Genomic DNA, 10947 nt, shown 5'->3' with positions numbered 1-10947 from the left:
TACATAATTAGTTACATTAAAAATATTATTTATATAGATATTAAACAGTAAAGGACCAACCTTGTGGTACACCACAGTTGCTTAGATTATATTCACTATAAGTGTTTGCTATTTTTACTTTATAACCTCTGTTTTTTTAAATATGATTTAAACCAGTTTAAGTTTACTCCAACAACACCAATGTTCTCCAGGAATACTAACATCTTATTATGATTGATGGTATCAAATGCCTTTGATAGATCCAAAAGTAAAGCCAATACATAACACCCTTTTTCTAACTGTTCATTTACATAGTTAGTAAAGTCCTTCAAAAGAAGTTCAGTTATTAATATTGATACGAATTTCTACGGTTAATAACTATTATCATACGAAAAATAACTACTTGAAAAAGATCGTACTTTTGGCTACGTACAAGCTGATGTTATAACCCGTTGAAGTCATTTCAGTCAAAAACATATATTTACGAGAGACGACCCAGTCTAACCTGTAACTGGTATGTGATGCTTAGACGGATCTCAATATCTCAATACACTGGACCCCATGACGCCCTTGATAGAGGACCCTACTGCGTTTTGCCAGGCCTATTCCACCGGATTTGGTAGGAATCCTGCAAAAGAGATTTTTGCCATTAATTTCTGATCACATTTTGACTACAGTATGGTCAATTATGATTCTTCCAATATTTTAAAGAATTCTATCACAATACAATAAATATTTTAAGTTGAAAACTGTAATTTATGTTCCATCTATAATGCGTGTGATAATATTGATAAAACAATTTTATAAGATTTATGAGATATGTAATACCTAAAAACAGCAGTACAGATTACTTCATTTAGAATTTTTATCTACAGGAACATTCAAAAGATTTGCTGTTAAATTTATTGAAATGTTTTTCTCAAAATATAGGCAATGCAAAATTTTAGTTTTTAAAACAAATGTTGCTTAAGTAAAATTATCATATAAACATAATATATTAACATTTATGTTGAAGATGACTGTTTGTAATAGTCTATTTGATTATTTATATGATGCTAAGGTAGGCTGTTATTACGTGATAATAAATGATAGGAGAAAAATGTCAGGAGTGATTGTGAGCTGGTCGGACTGTGACAATTGGTGATTGATTACTGTACTGATAGTTACGATATAATTGTATATACAAGGCCACAATACATTTCAGAACCAAGCATTTCTACAACAATAAATTCTTTAATACTATTGGGATTATACACATAATACATCAGTAAGTGGCTTCTAATATATTTACCAAGGATCTCACATGATTTTATTATATGAAAGCCCTAATAGACCTAAGTCAAAATCCTTTACTTATTTAAATAAGTTCCCTAAGAAGTAATTGAAGAATTTTGATTTGCCTTGCTATACAGAACAAATAGGTCTGGAGGCACATAATGCATTATTAGAGAATCCTTCGTTTGGTAGATTAGGGTCTTTGTTGGTTTTTTAGATATTTCTGTCCAAGACGAAATCTAATAATTAGTTACTGTTTTAAAGGGTTGAACATTACAGTCATTGCTCAATACTATTCCTCTTAATTTCCAGAATTTGATAGGAGGGCGCTACTTGTTATAATTTCACCAAACAAGGGGTTTTCTTGTAACACGCTCATCAATCCCCCCAGCAAGAATTACAGGGTCGTCATTATCGATAAAGCAAAGGAATGTAATTAGCTCAATTTATTATCACACTACAAGCACTAAGCACTGATACAAGGGCTTAGTAGAAAGTCCAATATATCCAGCGACGCAAAATTCTTAAGTTGGAACAAGGTATAGTTGTTGTTCAAACAACAATTGTAGATAAGCTAGATTTTCAATGCCATCGTTTATAACATTTTATCTTGTTGAGTGTTGTACAAAAATATGATGAACTTGGAAACCTTAATGACGCTTTAGAGTGTGTGTTCGAGTCTTCAGGATCCTCTGACAGTTTAGCAGAAAAGCGCAGTAACTACTGGTGCCTCTAAGGATGTCGTCTTGTCCCAGCAATCCGAAAAAACATATTACTCCATCGCGAAATCCCTAAGTTCAGTTTCATTGGTCTTAAGTTATTCTCACCTTTTAGGATCAATAGGTATCTTTTTCAATAACTACCAATATCAATAAAATAACATAGGTCGGTAGTGAATGTTAACGGCTTATTTTGTTCTAGTTCTCATAGATTTTTACCTGAGGAACAATTACATTAATTTACTAATAAAATTTATTTAAATTGAAGAACACTAAAATATATACAGTTCAAGATTAAATAGCAGCCACGAAAGAATCAAATAAATAATTTTTCTTATTTAAAATTAATAGACAACGTTTAAGTAAAACAGTATATTAGTACCTGCGTTTACTAAATATTAAATACATAAGTATTTAATTCAACTTAGTGTTTCAATTATAATTGATATTATTATGTATATCATTTATACTGTTTCTCTACACTTAAAATCATTGCAATAAATGTGTATTTTACAGTTTTATAGTTCACTTAACATTAGAATGATAGACTAATAAATCCATTTGTAGCCTAAATATAATACAAAATTTAAAAAAAAATTATCTTTATGCATAATTGTATGTACCATTCTTACCATGTAATATTTTAACATTAAAATAATATTAAATACAACTAATGCACTACTACTTTACTTGTCATGGTATTTAACAGTACAGCATAGCTGATGCAATAAACCTGAATACAAAAGTTTTAGTAGTTTTTTTTTTAATAAAAAAACTTACTGCAAATCTAAATAATTTAATGTATTCATTTCTGGAATTAATACTGGTATATATTAAAAAGATAAATTTCTAAAACATCTTACAATGTTAAAGTTTCTGGTACAGCTCTTTTATGACGAATGGTTATTTTTCGAATATTAACTAATCCTTCAAAATAAATAATTTATTATTTTATTACTTTTAATTACGTGAAACTAATAAATTTTATGGCTACGTGTATTGTACACTGATAATTAATTAATCCCTGTGTTTAGAATGCTTCAGTAACTTTTATTGCATTCTGCTTCCGCCCTTTTTTTGGGCTCTCTCCATTTGGTTAGAGCGAATTTTATAGGTTGGTGATTAAATCTAGTAACATCACTCATTGCCAATCTTATACTCCCTGCGATAGTTATAAGGTTCTTGAGATTTATTGGCTAGTATTTTTGAGTTACAACATGCCACCAGCTGTTCCACCAAAGTTTGTGTTGCACTAGGGTGATGATTCTACTGAGAAAACAGAAAGACACATACCACCCAGATATAACCTCATTTGTTTGGGTTGCAATAGATATTTCAGAAGGTCCTCCCGTATCCTCATGGCTCCAATGTCATCTCCACAGATAGCATCTCTGCGATTAGGCTTAGATACATATTATATCACAAGAAATTTGATAACCCATGAGAAAAGAGATTAGAAGCATTTTAAAATATATATTGTTAGGAAATCAGAAAGGCTAATAGAAAGAAATTTTGATTTCAAAATGAAAGATTCAGGACAGTAAAATGAAAAAGGTCTCAAAGAGAGGCCTTGAAATTAATAAACTATTCTTGAGTAGTAATAACAACCATATGAAGAACTTCACAGGCAGTCTTGGTTACGAGTCATATTATCTCCAAGGATGAAGCAGAGTTCACATCATATTTATCTTACAATCTCTGTATATTCTTAGCTTTGGAATAATGCAAAAACTAAGCATTCATTTATTTAAATTCTTTACTACGAAAATTGCTAGTAAAAAAGTTTCCTAGCTCAGATTGTATTTATTAGTGACATCGTACATCAACCAATTTTCATTTTCAACTTGTATTATAATCATTCAATTAATATTGTAAAAGTTATTCAAACCAAGCGGTTGTATAGTTTTTCTACAGAAGTTGGAGATTCCACTGACTAATAATGCAATCATTAAGTACTTCAAGGAAAAATCAAGGTTACGTGAGTGTTAAATCAATATAGTTTAGACGCAAAATTATCAGTAAACGTGGGAATAACCTCTTCAAATAATAATTATCTTTCGAGTATTTGTAAGGTATAAATTTTTTTTTAGATTAAATTGAAATATGATCACTAGTGATAAAAAGAAATTTACTTATGGTACATACTAAAACCCCAATTTTGTAGCTTTATTGCACAAAATGGATGCAAATTAGTTTCTTTTAACTTTAGTTGTTAAAATATATTACGAAGTGCACGTTTTTAAATACATTTGAGAGGGAAAAAAGGTGTTGGAAATTTTAGGCAATAAAAATGAACAAATAATGTAATTAATTGACAATATCTACTGTTTTTAAAACGAGACATACCAACATAAAATGTATTAATATTTAAGTTGAATATAAAGTAAACGCATTTTAAAACATTTAAAATTATTACACTTATTCGAACGACTAAAAGACCTAAACATGTACTTCAAAAAAATCAAATGAATTAAAGTGATTCTCTGAACACATCCACAAGTTTTTATTACTACGCGATACGGGTAGGTACGTCAATACATATTTTTTAATAGGAAATTTAAATCTTAACGATCGCTTACGAGATATACTGTAAGCTTGAATTTGGGCAACACCACGAGTAGGTGTTTTCTGGTAAAATAACATGAGATGATATCAAGAGATGTTTTCTGGCTCTTTGAATTGAATACAGTTGTATGTTTTTGGATTCTCTATGTCACTTATGTCACAACTCTATGTCATTGGTTCCATCTTCTATATTCTTGTCTCATTCATAGTTATAATTCTTAATTTACGCACTCCCCATTCATCCAAAAAGTATTGTCATAAAGTGTTTTCAACTAAAACTTGCATGTCTATTTTAGTATAAATCAGCATATTTCAGGCTATGCAGATAGTTTGTCTACAAATTATTATGGGCCTTGATCTGCTCCCTTGTATAACCTATTATGATGAATATATTGAATAACTACTTTATTACGAATTAAAATATTAATACCAATCTTAAGGTTATATCAAAGATCCCAACGAGATACTTAGGTATATTTATATATTCTGTCTGCAGCGATGACGCCCTCACTCTAAAAAGGTGAATATTATAATGAATATACTGCATATATATATATATATATATATATATATATATATATATATATATATTGTAACATGTTATTTTTTTTAACATACAAAATTAAATTTAAATTAAAAATATTCATTAGTAAAATTGAAAAATTAGAACAGAAAATTTTTTTAATATTACGAATAACGACTTGAGTTTTTAGAATTATCATAAAAAGGAGCGAAATAATTATTTTACTGACGATGAGTCAGACGCTATCTGGCAGGTCCGTGCCCGCACGGATATCACCCCGCTTCCCCTCCGATCACGGCGAGAGGAGAAGGCTTCCCCCACCCCCGCGATCGCGCGCGAACCTATATAATGACGGCCGATTGAAGACACAGAGAGACAGCCAGTGACCGCGACAAATCCGCCGACGACCGCTGCTCACCACACTACTTCGACCCCTTCCCCCGACCTCGCTCGCTGAACGACTACATCGCGACTCGACGCCCGCCGCCGATATCCAGCACCAGGTAAGGAACAACGACCCTGTTCCTTACTAAAGTGTTTTATCTCCGCCATCAACAATTCTTCTTCCAAATTTTTATGTGAAACAGAATTTAATATTTTATTTGTCATTTATGAAAATTAATCGATCTGAAATATATTATTAATGTTTGATGGTTATAAATTTATTTTGATAAGATAATTGTTTGATTTTAAATATACTCTTAATAATTTATTTGATATTTAAGGGTATCATTAAATTTGAATATAATATATTTGACTTTCTCAATTTACTGAAACTTTAATTACTTTTTCAAACTTGAATTACTAAAGTTATTCTTTTCTTCAATTTAACTTATATTTAGAATTTCAATTACTCAGATTATTTTTTTTGTCATTTCGACTAAATTTTAATTACTGTGTTAAAATTTTCCTTTCTAAATTTTTCAGATCTCGCATTTCTTTTCCTGGCGATCGATCTGACACCTCATCCCGAGTTTCCTTTACGAACTTTCCTACCAATTATCTCCTACCCGGAAAAAATTATAACAGTCGGGGACTCGCCTTACCACTGCTTTCTTTCCGGCGATAGTACTGGCATCCTATACCCACGACTTCCTTTTATAAATACTTTCTTCCCACCGACCCCGTCCTCATAAACTAAATCTTATCTTCAATCGATGTAAATTTTTATATTAGGTATAAAGTTTTCTCGACCATCATTCTGTTGTCTGATTATTATCACATTTCTTGGCGAATCTCTAATCTACGCGGAAATATTTTTCTTTCTTATTGAAGTTCAATCTAATTTTCATTTTATTAATTATTTATATTTTGTAAGTGATTATCTTTATTTTTCTCCTTTATCTATTTCGGGACTCGCAACCCTTTCTTTTTATTTTTGCGAACGTCCTGACACCCTCACCCGATAACCTCCATCAAAATATTTATTTAACGATATTTTAGTTTATTTTTCTGGTGAACTGTGCAGATAGGGTGAGTGTTCAATTTTTCTTTGATATTCATAGAGCCCTAATATTTATAGCAATTTAGCTTAGTAGCCTTATTGCATAGTTTAAATCATTTACCTTTATCTTAGCTTGCATATGGTAGGGTAATTCTGCATGGTGTGTTATAAGTGATTACCTTTGTTTTTTTTTTATTTTCCAAAATTATATGCCTGAGAAAGTAAACTTGATATTTTATTTTGGAAGCTATACACTTGCCTACAGAATAAATACAGCTTAGTATATTTTTATATTATAAATGCATCTAGCTTTTGCATCCCGTAGAAATATTTTTTGTTAATGGTTAGTGCTTGCTTTATGTATATAGTAGTTGCACTGTGATATTGGTTCATGGCTAATTTTTTATTTATAAGATTGTATATTTGCTATTGGTGTTATTTAAATATTGCTTTTGTTTGCCATTGCTCTTCATACTCTGCTTTGATTTTGTATTTTGCTTCTACTAACCATCATTATTTAACCGATTAATTATTCCGACCCCGGGCTCAATAATTACTGTATACGACTCCCCGACCAAGTTATCAGTGGAGACTACTCAGCTTACTTGTAATTCCTCACTGACCGACGTATTAATAAACAATACAGTTGTTTTCGAAAATCGAACTCGCTTGAACAATAACTTTCCTAGAACAAGAAATTTTTATTTTTCTGAGCAAGATTATTTTTTTTTATTTTTTTACGTCTTCAAAATTTTATTGGAGTTGACGTGATGAAGTAAGCCCAACGTTATTTTGGAAGTATCAATTCCTTCCGCAGGGCCCTCTGACTCGACTCCTAACAATAAATAATAGTTGTATGAAATTCTCGAACCCTGGAAATTTCTAACCCAGCTCGACTGGCTATCTGGCAAGTTGCGAATATTTTCGCTTGCCCCGAAAATAACATCGCAAAGTGGCGCCCGAACAACTGGGACTGTAATATACGTTAATTTACGAACTTTACGATTTACTTTACACTTTTTTGTGAATATACTTTACAATTTACGACTAAAAATTGTTAAAGTTTTACAACAACTTTTTGTTTAAGAAAATTTGATACGTACAATAATGATGTACTTACTAAACCTCTTTCTCCGCCCTTATCAAATTTTATTCTTCATGTATGTAAACGGAAATGATGGACAAGGGGACACAAACAAACGAAAAACAACTACGACTACTACGACTTCAATTCGGGTTACGACACCACAGGCTTCTGTTGGTACATTACCAAAACCTTGTCCCCCTACAGTCGCACTGATTACTACTACGCCTACTGCTACTATTACCACCACCACTACTACTAGTACTACTGCTACTACAATGGGCCTACCGATCCCTCCTACAACTATTCCCAATCCCCAAATTATGCTTCCTTCCCCTTCGGAGAATGATCCTCATGTGGGCTGGATTTATAATCTACAAAAGAACGACCTACAGGAAGAGTTAAGAAAATTTAATCTGAATCCTGATGGTAACGGGGCTGAACTACGTAAGCGACTTGTAACTTTTCTTAGGTCTGGAAAAAACACCTCCTGAACCTCTTCCACTAAGAACAGAATTATTGTCATACGGACAAAACCTCGCGACCAATGTAGTTTCCTCAGCATTAGGACCGATTAGTGCCTCTCATGTTGACGGTCATATACAACATGAGGAAGTTAGCATTCGAGAAATGTTAAACCTCCCTCCTACAGCTAGTTTTAGACTAGTACAGGAACGATTAGCCCTTTTAATGCACGAAAAATCTGTAAATTCCATAGCCCCAACAAACACACAAGACATAACAACACCTCACCCGTTGAGAATGCCGACAGCAAGATCCCTCACAGGTGATGAGCCTTGTGACCCGAATTTTGGATTGTACAGTGGCGCTAACACGGCAAGCAGGCCTACATCTGAACTTAGACATCCGGATATCTCTCATATCTGCAATCAGGTTCGGAAATGGAATTTGAGATTCGATGGGGATGCAGACCCAGTCTCTTTCATTGAGCGTCTCAATGAACTTGCCGAATCTTATGAAATACCTACCTCCCGATCGGCTACTAAAAGCATTACCGGAACTTTTTAAGGGAAACGCTCTTTTCTGGTACCGAAATAATAAGTCATTTTGGACAAACTATGACGACTTTATAATCAGCTTCGAAGAGCAGTATCTTCCTCCAGATTACCGACGTAACTTGGATGAGGAAATAACTCGAAGAACTCAGGGCGAGAGTGAGCCAATGCGAAAATTTATTGTAGCCCTTACGACTCTAATTCGACGACGTGGTGGCTTCTCTGTAAACCAAACACTAAACCGATTATATTCAAACATGAGACCTGAATACAAATTAACGATCAGAAGGGAAAGTTTTCACTCGATTAGTGAATTAATTCATCTTGCCGAAGGTTATGAAAGTTATTTGCGAGAGAAGAATAGTTACCGACCTCCTCCAAATCCGGCTCAATCCATGGTACCTGAGACAGCATACGACACAAAACGTAGAGTTTTTAAGTCATACCCAGTTCAGATGATAGATAAGCCAGAACTGTATCACGATAGAGACCCAAATATTTTCCCGATAAGCGAAGGTTTGAGCCCTCTACAACTATCCCGACTAACACTACTCAGCCAAGGCATCTTACTACAGATACAACGACTGCCATTCCTATTTGTTGGAATTGCGAAACTAAAGGGCATAAATATCACCAGTGTCCTCTCCCTAAAACCATTCGCTGTTTTAACTGTAAGAAAGTAGGAGTTCGAACCGTCCAGTGTCCTTGCAGGCAGGGAAACATTTCCGGAGCCCGGAGCGTCAGAGGTGTCCCGGGACTCTGGGGCAACAAATCACCTCAATCGAATGGCCCAAATGGCTCAACCAAATAAAAAGAATTTAACAAAAGCAGCTGTGCAGAAGTTAAATCGAACGATCCTAGACCATTTGTATCCATTAAGATTCAAGAAACTACCTTTTGTGCACTGCTTGATACGGGATCAATGGTGACTATTATAGGGGAAAGAGTAGCTCATCATCTATTACAGTTAGGCGTTAGGCCTAAGAACGTAAATGTTAATGTTAATATGGCCGATAGCACAAATAGCCAGATATCTCAGGCCTTCGAATTTAACTGCGAAATAGCCGATATTAGAACTAAGGTACGCGCCCTGTTTCTACCAGGCCTAACTACGCCGATGATTTTGGGTATGGACGTCATAACGCCTTTTAAAAACTGATCGATATCACTTCTCATGAAAGTACTGCAAGAAACAGTGACTAGATGCGATAATTCAAAGACTATTCATACTGATGCCGTTATGACACTAACAGAAGTAGAAAGTAAAAAACTGAAAGAATTCCTTGATTATCAGTTGAATTTGTTTGATGGTTTTATTGGTCGCACGACATTAGTGGAAACATAAAAATTCGCCTTAAAACTGATACACCCATTAAACAGAGGTATTATTATCGCAACCCGGCAATGCAGGCGATCATTAACAAAGAAGTTGACAAGATGCTGGAATCAGGCATCATTGAACCATCATCTAGTCCTTGGAGCTCTCCACTAGTGCTGGTTAAGAAATCGAATGGAAAAGTAAGGTGTTGCATCGACTTAAGGCGAGTTAATGCGGTCAGTGAGAAGGATGCATATCCCCTTCCCCAAATAAGTGCGATACTCGACAAACTGAGAAATGCTTGCTATATATCCACGATCGACTTAAAAGATGGCTATTGGCAGGTACCTCTTGAAGTTAACAGTAGACCAATTACGGCTTTCACTGTTCCCGGCAGAGGGTTGTTCCAATTCAAGGTCATGCCATTTGGCTTACACTCTGCTCCGGCTACCTTTCAGAGATTGCTAGACCAAGTGATAGGACCTGAGTTTGAGCCCCACGCTTTTGCCTATTTAGACGATTTGGTGCTGGTATCCCGAACTTTCGAAGAACATTTTAAAACTTCTCAAAGAAGTGTTCGAACGCCTTAGAAATGCAGGATTATTACCCAATATGGAAAAATGTAACTTTTGTAAAAAGGAGTTGAAATACCTTGGCCACGTAATAAACGAGAAAGGAATCCAGACGGATCCAGAAAAGGTTAAATCAATTGTAGATTTTTCCAGCACCTAAAACTGTAAAACAAGTACGGAGTTTCTTGGGACTTGCGTCTTGGTACAGACGATTTATCGAAAACTTTGCAAACATATCTATGCCATTGACGAAACTCTTAAGAAAGGGGAATAGATGGGAATGGACGGATTCTCAAGAACGAGCATTCAATTCCCTTAAAGCAAAAACTTTCTACCGCACCGGTCTTAGCCTGCCCTGACTTCAAGGAAACTTTTACGGTCCACGTGGATGCCTCCAATGAAGGTTTAGGGGCTTCGCTTACCCAAAACTATTGGCAAGCGGGAGAAGGTTA

This window comes from Homalodisca vitripennis, unplaced genomic scaffold, assembly GCF_021130785.1.
Source record: "Homalodisca vitripennis isolate AUS2020 unplaced genomic scaffold, UT_GWSS_2.1 ScUCBcl_3405;HRSCAF=8930, whole genome shotgun sequence".
Taxonomy (NCBI): domain Eukaryota; kingdom Metazoa; phylum Arthropoda; class Insecta; order Hemiptera; family Cicadellidae; genus Homalodisca; species Homalodisca vitripennis.
The sequence above is the reverse complement of the archived record's forward strand: the minus strand, read 5'-3'. Positions refer to the sequence as shown.